Here is a 10,668-nt window from a genome sequence, read left to right as displayed (position 1 = left end):
GTGGGACATGAACCTACAACCTTCTGACTCAAAGGTGAGGGTGCTATGAACTGAGCCACAGCTGACACCTCCGGACTTCATAGTGCGTGGCCCAGCCGCTGTGCTAAATTGGTCAGATTAGCCGTTCAAATCTGGGCACCCATGTGGCGCTGAGATCCATCAGCAGCCGCACAAACCAATATATCCACCACTCACCATAACTTGCCTTCACGGCCATATCCCCTCCCTCGGCGGCTGTCAACATTTCATCACATTTCCACTGCTCTTCAGCCCCGAAGTCGGGTCATACGGACTCGAAACGTTAACTCTGTTTCTCTCTCCACAGATGCTGCTCCAGACCTGCTGAGTTTTTCCAACATTTTCTGTTTTTGTTTCAGATTTCCATCATCCGCAGTATTTTGCTTTTACCTTAGTGTTGAATTCGCTGCCATTTCTCTTCCAGGAATATCTACCTTGAGATTTCCAGCATCTGTATATTTTGCTTACATCCATTTTTTTTGGGGAAAATATACTTTATTTGTAAAATATCTGAAAGAACATACAAACCATTTCAAAATCGCCATCACAAAACGTGCAATCATATCCAACTTTTCCACATAGACCATGAGGCACTTCAATACAATTGATGAATATTACAGGCAACTCAGCATGGCCATTACAGACAGTCAGACAGAGCAATGGTATTCAAATTAACTACATAGATCATGTTGCACTCTCAGGTGCTTCAATGCAATTATGATACACTTAGTATTCACTGCATACATTCCTTTGGAGTCATACAGTCTGAGGGGTCTATACAATTCCCATCTTCTCGGTGCACTATGGCAGAAAGGTCTTAGACAGCAACCTTTCCCCATTGCGCCTTTGCAGCGGCTGCCCCAAGCTTTAGTGCATCCTTCAGTATGTAGTCCTGGGCGTTGGAATGTGCCAGTCTGCAACACTCAGTCGGGGACAACTCTTTGGACTGGAAGACCAACAAGTTCCGGGCAGACCAAAGAGCGGCTTTCACCGAGTTGATGATCCTCCAGCTTCAGTTGATGTTTGTCTCGGTACGGTGTCCCTGGGTACAGTCTGTGGAGCACAGAGTCCTGTGTCACGGAACTGCTCGGGATGAATCCTGACCAAAACCACTGCATCTCTATCCAGACCTTCTTTGCAAAGGCACAATCCACCAGCAGGTGAACAACAGTCTCTTCCCCACTACAGTCACCTTGAGGGCAAGGTGCAGAGGGGGTGAGACTCCTGACGTGTTGGAAGGATCTGACCGGTAGGGCCTTTCTCACCACCAGCCAAGCTACATCTTAGTGCTGGTTGGAAAGTCCTGGCGATGAGGCATTTTGCCAAATGGCTTTGACAGTCTGCTCGGGGAACCATCCCACAGGATCCACCCTCTCCTTTTCCCCGCAGGGCTTCTAAGACGTTACGTGCCGAGCACTGCCTGATGGACTTGTGGCCAAAGGTGTTTCTCTGCATAAATTGTTCCATGAGGGACAGGTGGCGCGCACCAAGTCCAAATACTTGGAGTGTTCCGCGGCAGCGTGGCCAGACCCCATCCTTCACAACACCGGGGACCGGTTTTGCTTATATCCACCACTCCACCAGGCCCAGCGAGCCATGGATGCCGGATGCCCGTCATTCATTTTGGTGAAGGGGGTGCCTCACCCCGTGTCCTTGTTTGGTTTTCCTCGTCTGCTTCCCAGCGCTGACAGTTGGAAGGGTCTCCCGAGAGGCTCAACTCTTTACATGTCTCGCAAAACCTTGCAAGCGTGTTAAATTAGCTGCTAGGCCGAGGTGACATCACCTTTCTTCGGTGATAACCAACGCAGAATGGAACCCGGGCTGCGTGAATGGACCTCTGTGTTAGTGCTTCGTCTGGCACACCCAATCCCCATCACATGCATTTGGAAGGGACACCCCCTTGGTTCTTGTGCACATGTTTGCATTTACCTTCAATGAACAGTTAGCTGAATATAATCAATTTTGGCTTTCAATGAACAGCCCCCATTCCCCCATCTCACCACTACCACCCCACCTCCCCCGCCACATAACCACTACCAATAATAAAAAAAGAAAATACGAAAGAGCGTTTACTTGGTGCAGGCTGGGAGCTGGCGGAAAGAGTAAGGATTAAGATTTGTAGTGTGTGTGTTGGAGAGTTGGCGTGTAGAGGCAGTGATAATACACATATCAGAGAAACGCGCTGTCATGTTCGTTGTCAGCCAGTAAAGGTCGCTGTGCCACCTCTTCCTTTGAAGCCCGGATAGCTCAGTCGGTAGAGCATCAGACTTTTAATCTGAGGGTCCAGGGTTCAAGTCCCTGTTCGGGCGCTGCTTTTAGTTCCGAATGATCGATTCTCATCTCAATCATGCAATCGCAGGAATTACGATCGCTTCACCATCGTGAAACTATTTCAAAGAGGCGTTAATGCTTTTCTTTTTAAAGTTCTGACGTCGGTGGTTTAAGGGACTTTGAACGATCTTTTCCAAATCATCAATTATTATTTTCGTCCCGTCCCCAAGAACCACGACTATTTCACCGCTGCACAAATAAAACTGATTAAATTCTACATCCTTCCGTGACCCCTAGTTTTCAAATATAATTTATTTTATAATATTTTCTGAAATTATTTTGAAAATTTGCAGGCAACCTGATGTTTTGAAACGGGGGTTTGTATTGACTTTGTTTTAAAGTGTAAAATGAGTGTTATTTTCATTGACAATTTTTTATTGCTAGTTGCAGCAGTGCGTACCATCGACAAGATGCACTTCAAGCAACTCACCAAGGCTTCTTGGCACATTCCAAACTTACAAGCTCCACCACCTAGAAGGACATTGGCAGCAGATACATAAGAACATACGGACCAGGAACAGGAGTGGGCCACTCGGCCCTTCAAGCTTGCACCGCCATTCAATAAACTCATGGTTGTTCAGATTGTAAGCTCCCACCTAGCCCTCCCCACCACCCCCACCGCTGATAACCTTTCACCCCCCCCTGTTAATCAAGAATCTGCACCGGCCAATGGACATCAGGCTACACTAATCCCATTTTCCAGCGTTTGGACCATAGCCCTGGAGGCTATGGCAACACAATTGAGGAAGAGAGTTCCAAAGACACACGACCTTCTGAGAGAAAGATATTCCCCTCGCCCCTCTTAAATTAGCAACCCCTTATTTTTAAACCATGACAACTGGTTCGAGATTCTCTCGCAAGAGGAAACAACCTCTCCACATCCACCCTGTCAAGACCCCTCAGGATCTTAAAGGTTTCAATAAAGCCATCGCTTACTCTTCTAAACTCCAGTGGATACAAGCCCAACCTGTCCACCCTTCCCTCATAAGACAACCGGCCCATCCCTGATATTAGACTAGTTAACCTTCTCTGTACTGCTTCTAATACATTTACATCCTTCCTCAAATAAGGTGACCAAAATTACACACATTACTCCATATGTGCCCTCACCAGTGCCCTGTACAACTGAAGCATAGCCTCCCTACTTTTACATTCAATTCACCCCTCAGTAAATGTTAACATTCTATCAGCTTTCCTAATTACTTGCTGTGACTGCATACTAACCTTTTGTGATTCATGCACTAGGACACTCAGATCCCTCTGAATCTCAGGGCTCTGCAATCTCTCACCATTTAGATAATATGCTTCTTTTTTATTCTTCCTGCCAAAATGGACCATTTCACATTTGCTCACATTTTACTCCATTTGTCAGATCTTTGCCCACTCACTTAACCTTTGTGACCTCTTTGCTCCCTCCTTACAACTTACTTTCCTACTTATCTTTGTGTGATCAGCAAACTTAGCAACCATGCCTTCTGTCCCTTCATCCATGTCATTTATATAAATTGTAAAAAGTTGAGGCCCCAGTACTGAACCCTGTGGCACACCACTTGTTACATCCTGCCAACCAGAAAAAAGACCCATTTATGCCTACTCTCTGCTTCCTGTTAGCGAGCCAATCTTCTATCCATGCCAATGTTACCCCCTACACCATGAACTTTAATTTTCTGCAATAACCTTTGATGTGGCACCTTATCAAATACCTTCTGGAAATCTAAGTACAGTACATCCATCAGGTTCCCATTTATTCACACCACATGCGATACCTTCAAAGAATGCGGATAACTTGAATTCACCTTCACATAACCATTTTGACTCTGCCTGATTGCCTTGAACTTTTCTAAGTGCCCTGCTATAACATCTTTAATAATAGCGTCTAACATTTCCCCTATTACCGATGTTAGGCTAACTGGCCTGTAGTTCCCTTATTTCTGTCTGCCCTTCTTTGAATAAAAGAGTTACACTTGCTATTTTCCAATCTAATGGAACATTCCTGGAATCTAGGGAATTTTGAAAAATTAAAACCAACGCATCAACTATTTAACTAGCTACTCCTTTCAAGTCCCTAGGATGATGTCCATCAGAACCCAGGGATTTGTCAGCCCGCAGATCCAACAATTTGCTCAATGCCACTTCTCTGGTGAAGTGATTCATAGACTCTTAGACGTTTACAGCACAGAGGGAGGCCATTTGGCCCATTATCTCTGCACTGGTCAATGGAGATCAGGCTACACTAATCCCATTTTCCAGCGCTTGGACCATAGCCCTGGAGGCTATGGCAACACAAGTGAATATCTAAATACTGCTTAAATATTACGTGAGTTTCTGACTCAACCACCCTTTCAGGCAATGGGTTCCAGGCTCCCACCACCCACTGGGTGAAAAAAATTGTTGAGGATGCGGGCTGACAAAGCCCCTGGTCCTGATGGGCTTCATCCATAGGAACACCACCTCCTGAAAGTTCTTCTCCTGACTTCCCAAAGCCTTCCCACCATCTACTAGGCACAAGTCAGGAGTGTGATGGAATGCCCTTCACTTGCCTGGATGAGTTCAGCTCCAATAACACTCAAGAAGCTCGACACCATCCAGGACAAAGCAGCCCTCTTAATTGGCACCCCTTCCACAAACAGTCACTCCCTCCACCACCACCAACACACAGTAGCAGCACTACATCTACAAGATGCACTGCAGGAACTCACCAAGGCTTCTTAGACAGCACCTTCCAAACTCACAACCACTACCATCTAGGAGGGCAAACGCCGCAGACGCATGGGAAACACCACCACCTGGAAGCTCCCTTCCAAGCCACTCACCATCTTGACTTGGAAATATATCGCGCTCCTTCACTGTCGCTGGGTCAAAATCCTGGAACTCCCTTCCTAACAGCGCTGTGGGTGTACCTACACCACATGGACTGCAGCAGTTCAAGGAGGCAGCTCACCATCATCTTCTCAAGGGCAATTAGGGATGGACAACAAATGCTGGCCCAGCCAGTGAGGCCCACATCTTGGGTGATACAACTTAGAAAGTTCATTTTCGTTTACAAGCTTATTTTCCATCCAACGACAGTGCGTATGGATGTAAAGTGGGTGTGGCCTTTTTCGATGAAATATCGGTAAAAGATCCCATAGCACCATTTTGAAGAGGAACAGGTGAGTAATGCCTGGGTTTATCCTTCAATTAACACAACAAAAGCAGATTATCAGGCCATGATCACCTTGCCCTTTGTGTGAGCTTGCTATGTGCAACCTGACTGTTGCGATTCTGACATTGGTATGGTAAGTACACTCCAAAATAATTGAATTGCCTGAAAAGGTTTTTGGGATATCCTAATGCCGTGAAAGTTTCTACAGCAATTCAAGCCTTTACTTCTTCGCCAACGTCGGATGAGTGCAGGTGGTGAAAGCTTGTCCAAGGAGATGGCATTTAATGAGCGTTTGAAAGGACGGAAGAGATGTGAAGAGGGAATTCCAGAGTTTTGGTCCCAGGCCAGAGATGGCACCGTCATCAGTGCTTGAGCGGTTAAAACCAGTGATGCTCAAGAAGTCAGAATTCAATGAGTGCAGATATCTTGGAGTATTGGAGTTTGGTGGTGTTGCGGGAAATTACTGGTTTTAGGAAGTGTCGTGGATTTTTTAAAAAACAGTTTTTTTTTAAAGGTAAAATCCAGGCATGGCTTCCAGGGGAGTCAATGTAGTTCATAGAGGACATGAGATCTGCCCCGTGCCTGACACTGCCAAATTTGTCAATGGAAATAACATTCAGTTTATTCTTTAAAGCAAACTCTTTAAAAGCTGCCGTTTCAAAACATCAGGTTCCTGCAAACTTTCAAAATCAATCCTGAAAATTGATTGCAATATAAGTGCCATTGATGGAATTAATACTACATTGGATAAGATTTGTTTGAACAGCAGGAAAGATCAGTTTGAAATAGCCTTGATGCTTGGGGCTGTACGAAAATCAGAATTGATCATTTCGAAAATACAATTAAAGATACCTGGAAACATGGAAATCAGAAAATGCCTTCCCCTTCAGATAGAATTAGCCTATCACAAATGTTCAAAATATCTTAAAGAGGTCAGCATGAATTGCTCGTGATCCCTGGGATACTATGATTTTCATAAGCAACTGTAATTACAACTTAAAAGCATCGGCTAATCAGGAACTGAACCCTAGACCCGCAAATTAAATGTAGAATGCTTTACTGACTGACTTACCCAGCATCACAGCTGCACATAACACATAACACCTTTGTAGTATGATGTGATCATTGCATCATTCAAATTCTGCATTTCTTTCTGCAGTAATTTAGTCTGCTCAGCATATTTCTCTCACACATCCTGTTGGGAAATGGAGGCAGTTTAATAAGTCATATTGGTATTTGTAGGTGTTGGGGAATGAGTATTAGCTTTGGTGTTTGGGCTTGACCTGTATATCTGTATCTCTGTGTTAAGAAAGTCAAATTGAGTTTTAGTTTCACTTTAAAAAGGTGCCTGCATTTCTAATGAGGTTTACGACTCCCAAAGAAAAGGTAAACAAACAAGGGTGGAAGAATTCGGTTGTTGCCTAGCAACAGGGAGCCCGAGAGGAAGGTCCCTTCCACAGACACACATAGAAGAAGAGAAGCAGCAGTTTGTTTTGTGAACTGTTGGAATTCAGTTGGTTTGGAAACAACTGTGAAGCAGAAGCAACATAGAAGGGGCAGATAGCCAGCCCCAAGCTAAAATTGGTTGAAAGTAGCTTCTAGAGAGAGACTGGAGCCTAGAAGGGGACAGATAGCCAGTTCTAAGCTAAGGAAAACCCCAATATCCAGGACAGTGGAAGAAGGCAAAGTCCCAAGATGACCTTCTAGTCAAAGGAAGGACAGGAACGTGGAAAAGGCCCTGTTAAGTGAAGTTAAGAGTGATAGGCAGAGAGAAAGGCCCCAAGCTTCAGATTTAAAGAGACAAAAGCTGCAGGAAGCAGATTTAAAGCGATAGCAGCTGGCAAGAGGCAAGAAGGCCCAAAGAGACAACTGAAGGTCTGTAACTCTTTGCTATGGGCATGTGAAGTAGTGGCAATGTTGGCAGCTGAATCAGTGAGAGACAGTGCGTGGAAGGTGGCTTGAATGCATGTGGTGAGCCAGGGAAGCGGAACATCAGAAGGAGAGTTTGAAACCCTGGATGTAAACCCTTGCGCAAGGCATCTGAGAGAAAGTGTCAGTTTGGGAGAACATTCTAATGTGAGGCCTTGGAGAGTGGAGATTGGAAACCCTCAAGTGAAAGGACAGAGTTCAGTGAGACTAGTTGGCTCATGGTGTGGCAAGAACCTGGGGGGAGGTGATGGGACATCCATAGAATCTGGTTGAGGTGGCATCAGTCACTTGGTTTCAGAGTGTGGTGTGTCTGACCACAGTGTGCACATGGACTGGGTACTTACTGTGAACATTAGGCTATGAGATAGCTTTTGTAACTTACGTTATCCTTACAAACCTGCATATATCTGTAAAGGTATAGTTGTAGGTGAAAGAGTATTGTGCTTCTTTTCTTGTCAAATAAATGTTTTATTCTTTTGTTAAAAGTTCATCAGCTGTGACTCTTCAGTAACTACTCTCCACGTATCTAAACAAAAAAATAAAAGTTAGGATCTATCAAGCTGGGTTCCTGTCTGGGACCAGGCTTGTCCAGGGATAACCTCAGCTGCGATCATGACAATCCACTCTTAATACCCGCATAGGTTTCATTCACAATTACTCTTCATGAACCTGAACCATTCCACTTCCGACCAGATCTCGGCTTGAACCAATTAAACGCCCTTTCTTCTTTTCTGTTTTGCTTCGGGGGCGATGGGTGGGGAATGGGTCGGAGGGGCAGGGGATCCTGATTTGATAAAATTGATCGAACGGCTACTTTCAGGTAAATGCAAACAGATGCACAAGAAGCTTGCAGTTGAGGCAATCCTTGCTGCCCGAGGGAAGCTGCTTCCAATGCGTAGTGCTCAATACCTTCGTCTTGCACATATAATATCCTGGGTTTGGGCCCCACTGATAGACAATGTTGTCACTGGTCAAATAATTGACAAGTGAAATTCAGCACGGATGCTTAGAGCTCTTAACGTGTTCTGAAAAACGACGTTCTAGGTTGAAATATCTTGCCCAAAAGGAAACATTGAACGTGAGTAGGTTATGTTCATGAGATGCAATTTTTAAATGAAAAGCCAATTGGCTGCTTTGCACCCAGCTGGCCCAAAAAAAAAAATCCTCTTTCTAGTGGAGGAAATGTAACTCACTCATCTCACTGCTTCTAACTGAGCAACTCCTTCTCTTGGATTCTGAGCTAAACGCCACTTTAGGCTAAATACAAACGTGTGCACAAACGAATACTGAGAATCATTCCAAACGCATGCACCGGGAATTGGATGCACCAAATGATACTCAGCCATAAACTCCATTCATGTAGCCACCAGAGCTGCAAGCAACTTGTCCCATGCTGCAAAAAAAACAAAAAAGCTGGAAAAACTCAGCAGGTCTGACAGCATCTGTGGAGAGGAATACAGTTAACGTTTTGAGTCCGTATGACTCTTCATCAGAACGCATACTGTAGTGGTTATCACTTCAGCTTTGAAAGCAGAGAGTCCTGTAATCCAATCTCCATCCCATTCTCCATCCCGTTCTCTCAGTTCCTTTGCCTCCGTCGCATCTGTTCTGATGATGGTACCTTCAAAAACAGTTCCTCTGACATGTCCTCCTTCTTCTTTAACCGAGGTTTTCCACCCACGGTCGTTGACAGGGCCCTCAACCATATCCGGCCCATCTCCCGCGCATCTGTTCTCACACCTTCCTCTCCCTCCCAGAAACATGATAGGGTCCCCCTTGTCCTCACTTATCACCCCACCAGCCTCTGCATTCAAAGGATCATCCTCCGCCATTTCCACCAACTCCAGCATGATGCCACCACCAAACACATCTTCCCTTCACCCCCCCTGGTGGCATTCTGTAGGGATCGTTCCCTCTGGGACACCCTGGTCCACTCCTCCATCACCCCCTACTCCTCAACCCCCACCTATGGCACCTCCCCATGCCCACACAGAAGATGCAACAACTGCCCCTTCACTTCCTCTCTCCTCACCGTCCAAGGGCCCAAACACTCCTTTCAAGTGAAGCAGCATTTCACTTGCATTTCCCCTAACTTAGTCTACTGCATTCGTTGCTCCCAATGCGGTCTCCTCTACATTGGAGAGACCAAACGTAAACTGGGCGACCGCTTTGCAGAACACCTGCGGTCTGTCCACAAGAAAGACCCAAACCTCCCTGTCACTTGCCATTTTAACACTCCACCCTGCTCTCTTGCCCACATGTCTGTCCTTGGCTTGCTGCATTGTTCCAGTGAAGCCCAACGCAAACTGGAGGAACAGCACCTCATCTTCCGACTAGGTACTTTCGGACTGAATATTGAATTCAACAACTTTAGATCTTGAACTCCCTCCCCCATCCCCACCCCTTTTCCGTTTCTTCCCCCTCACTTTTGTTTTTTCCAATAATTTATATAGATTTTTCTTTTCCCACCTATTTCCATTATTTTTAAATCTATACCTGTAATGCCCTGTCAGTCTTTCCACCCCACCCCCACTAGAGCTGTACCTTGAGTGTCCTGCCATCCATTCTTAATTGGCACATTCTCTTAGATAATATTACCATCTTCAACACCTCTTTGTTCCTTTTTCTGTGACATCTTTTGATTATCTGCTCCTATCACTACTTGCTTGTTCCTACAACCACTCCCCCTCCCACTTCTCTCCCCCCAACACCCCCCACCCCCCACCTTAAACAAGCTTATATTTCACCCCTCTCCTAATATTACTGAGTTCTGTTGAAGGGTCATGAGGACTCGAAACGTCAACTCTTTTCTTCTCCTCCGATGCTGCCAGACCTGCTGAGTTTTTCCAGGTAATTCTGTTTTTGTTTTGGATTTCCAGCATCCGCAGTAGTTTTTTGGTTTTAGTCCTGTAATCAAGCCCCAGGGAACCATTGTGAATCCCGCGGGTAAAACTGACAGCATAGATCAATGTGAGGCTCTCATGTGCCACATTCAGCGATCTTAATATCCTCCTAAAGAACAACGCATTCAATGAAAATTACTCTGATTCACAACTTCTCTCGTATTTTCCGCTATTGCCAAACTATCAAACGGCTTTTCCAGCATCTGGCGCTGAATGAAACAAAATTTCCACCTTGCCTTTGGTCCCTGCTACAAACTGACCTCCGGCTGACTCCCTCCTTCTCCCTGGCTCTCTGAGCTTGAAATGGACTATTCATGCGCTTGGAATCACATTCGCCTGCCG

General features: G+C 45.4%; 1 non-coding gene across 1 annotated transcript; it reads left to right on the top strand.

Annotated features, from left to right (window-relative positions):
• Window positions 1-2,254: 2,254 nt before the first annotated feature.
• Window positions 2,255-2,327, top strand: trnak-uuu (transfer RNA lysine (anticodon UUU)). The gene has a single exon. It is a non-coding gene; the product is annotated as a tRNA-Lys (tRNA).
• Window positions 2,328-10,668: the final 8,341 nt, after the last annotated feature.

This window comes from Cetorhinus maximus, chromosome 35, assembly GCF_964194155.1.
Source record: "Cetorhinus maximus chromosome 35, sCetMax3.hap1.1, whole genome shotgun sequence".
NCBI classification, from domain to species: Eukaryota; Metazoa; Chordata; class Chondrichthyes; order Lamniformes; family Cetorhinidae; genus Cetorhinus; species Cetorhinus maximus.
The sequence above is the reverse complement of the archived record's forward strand: the minus strand, read 5'-3'. Positions and strand labels throughout refer to the sequence as shown.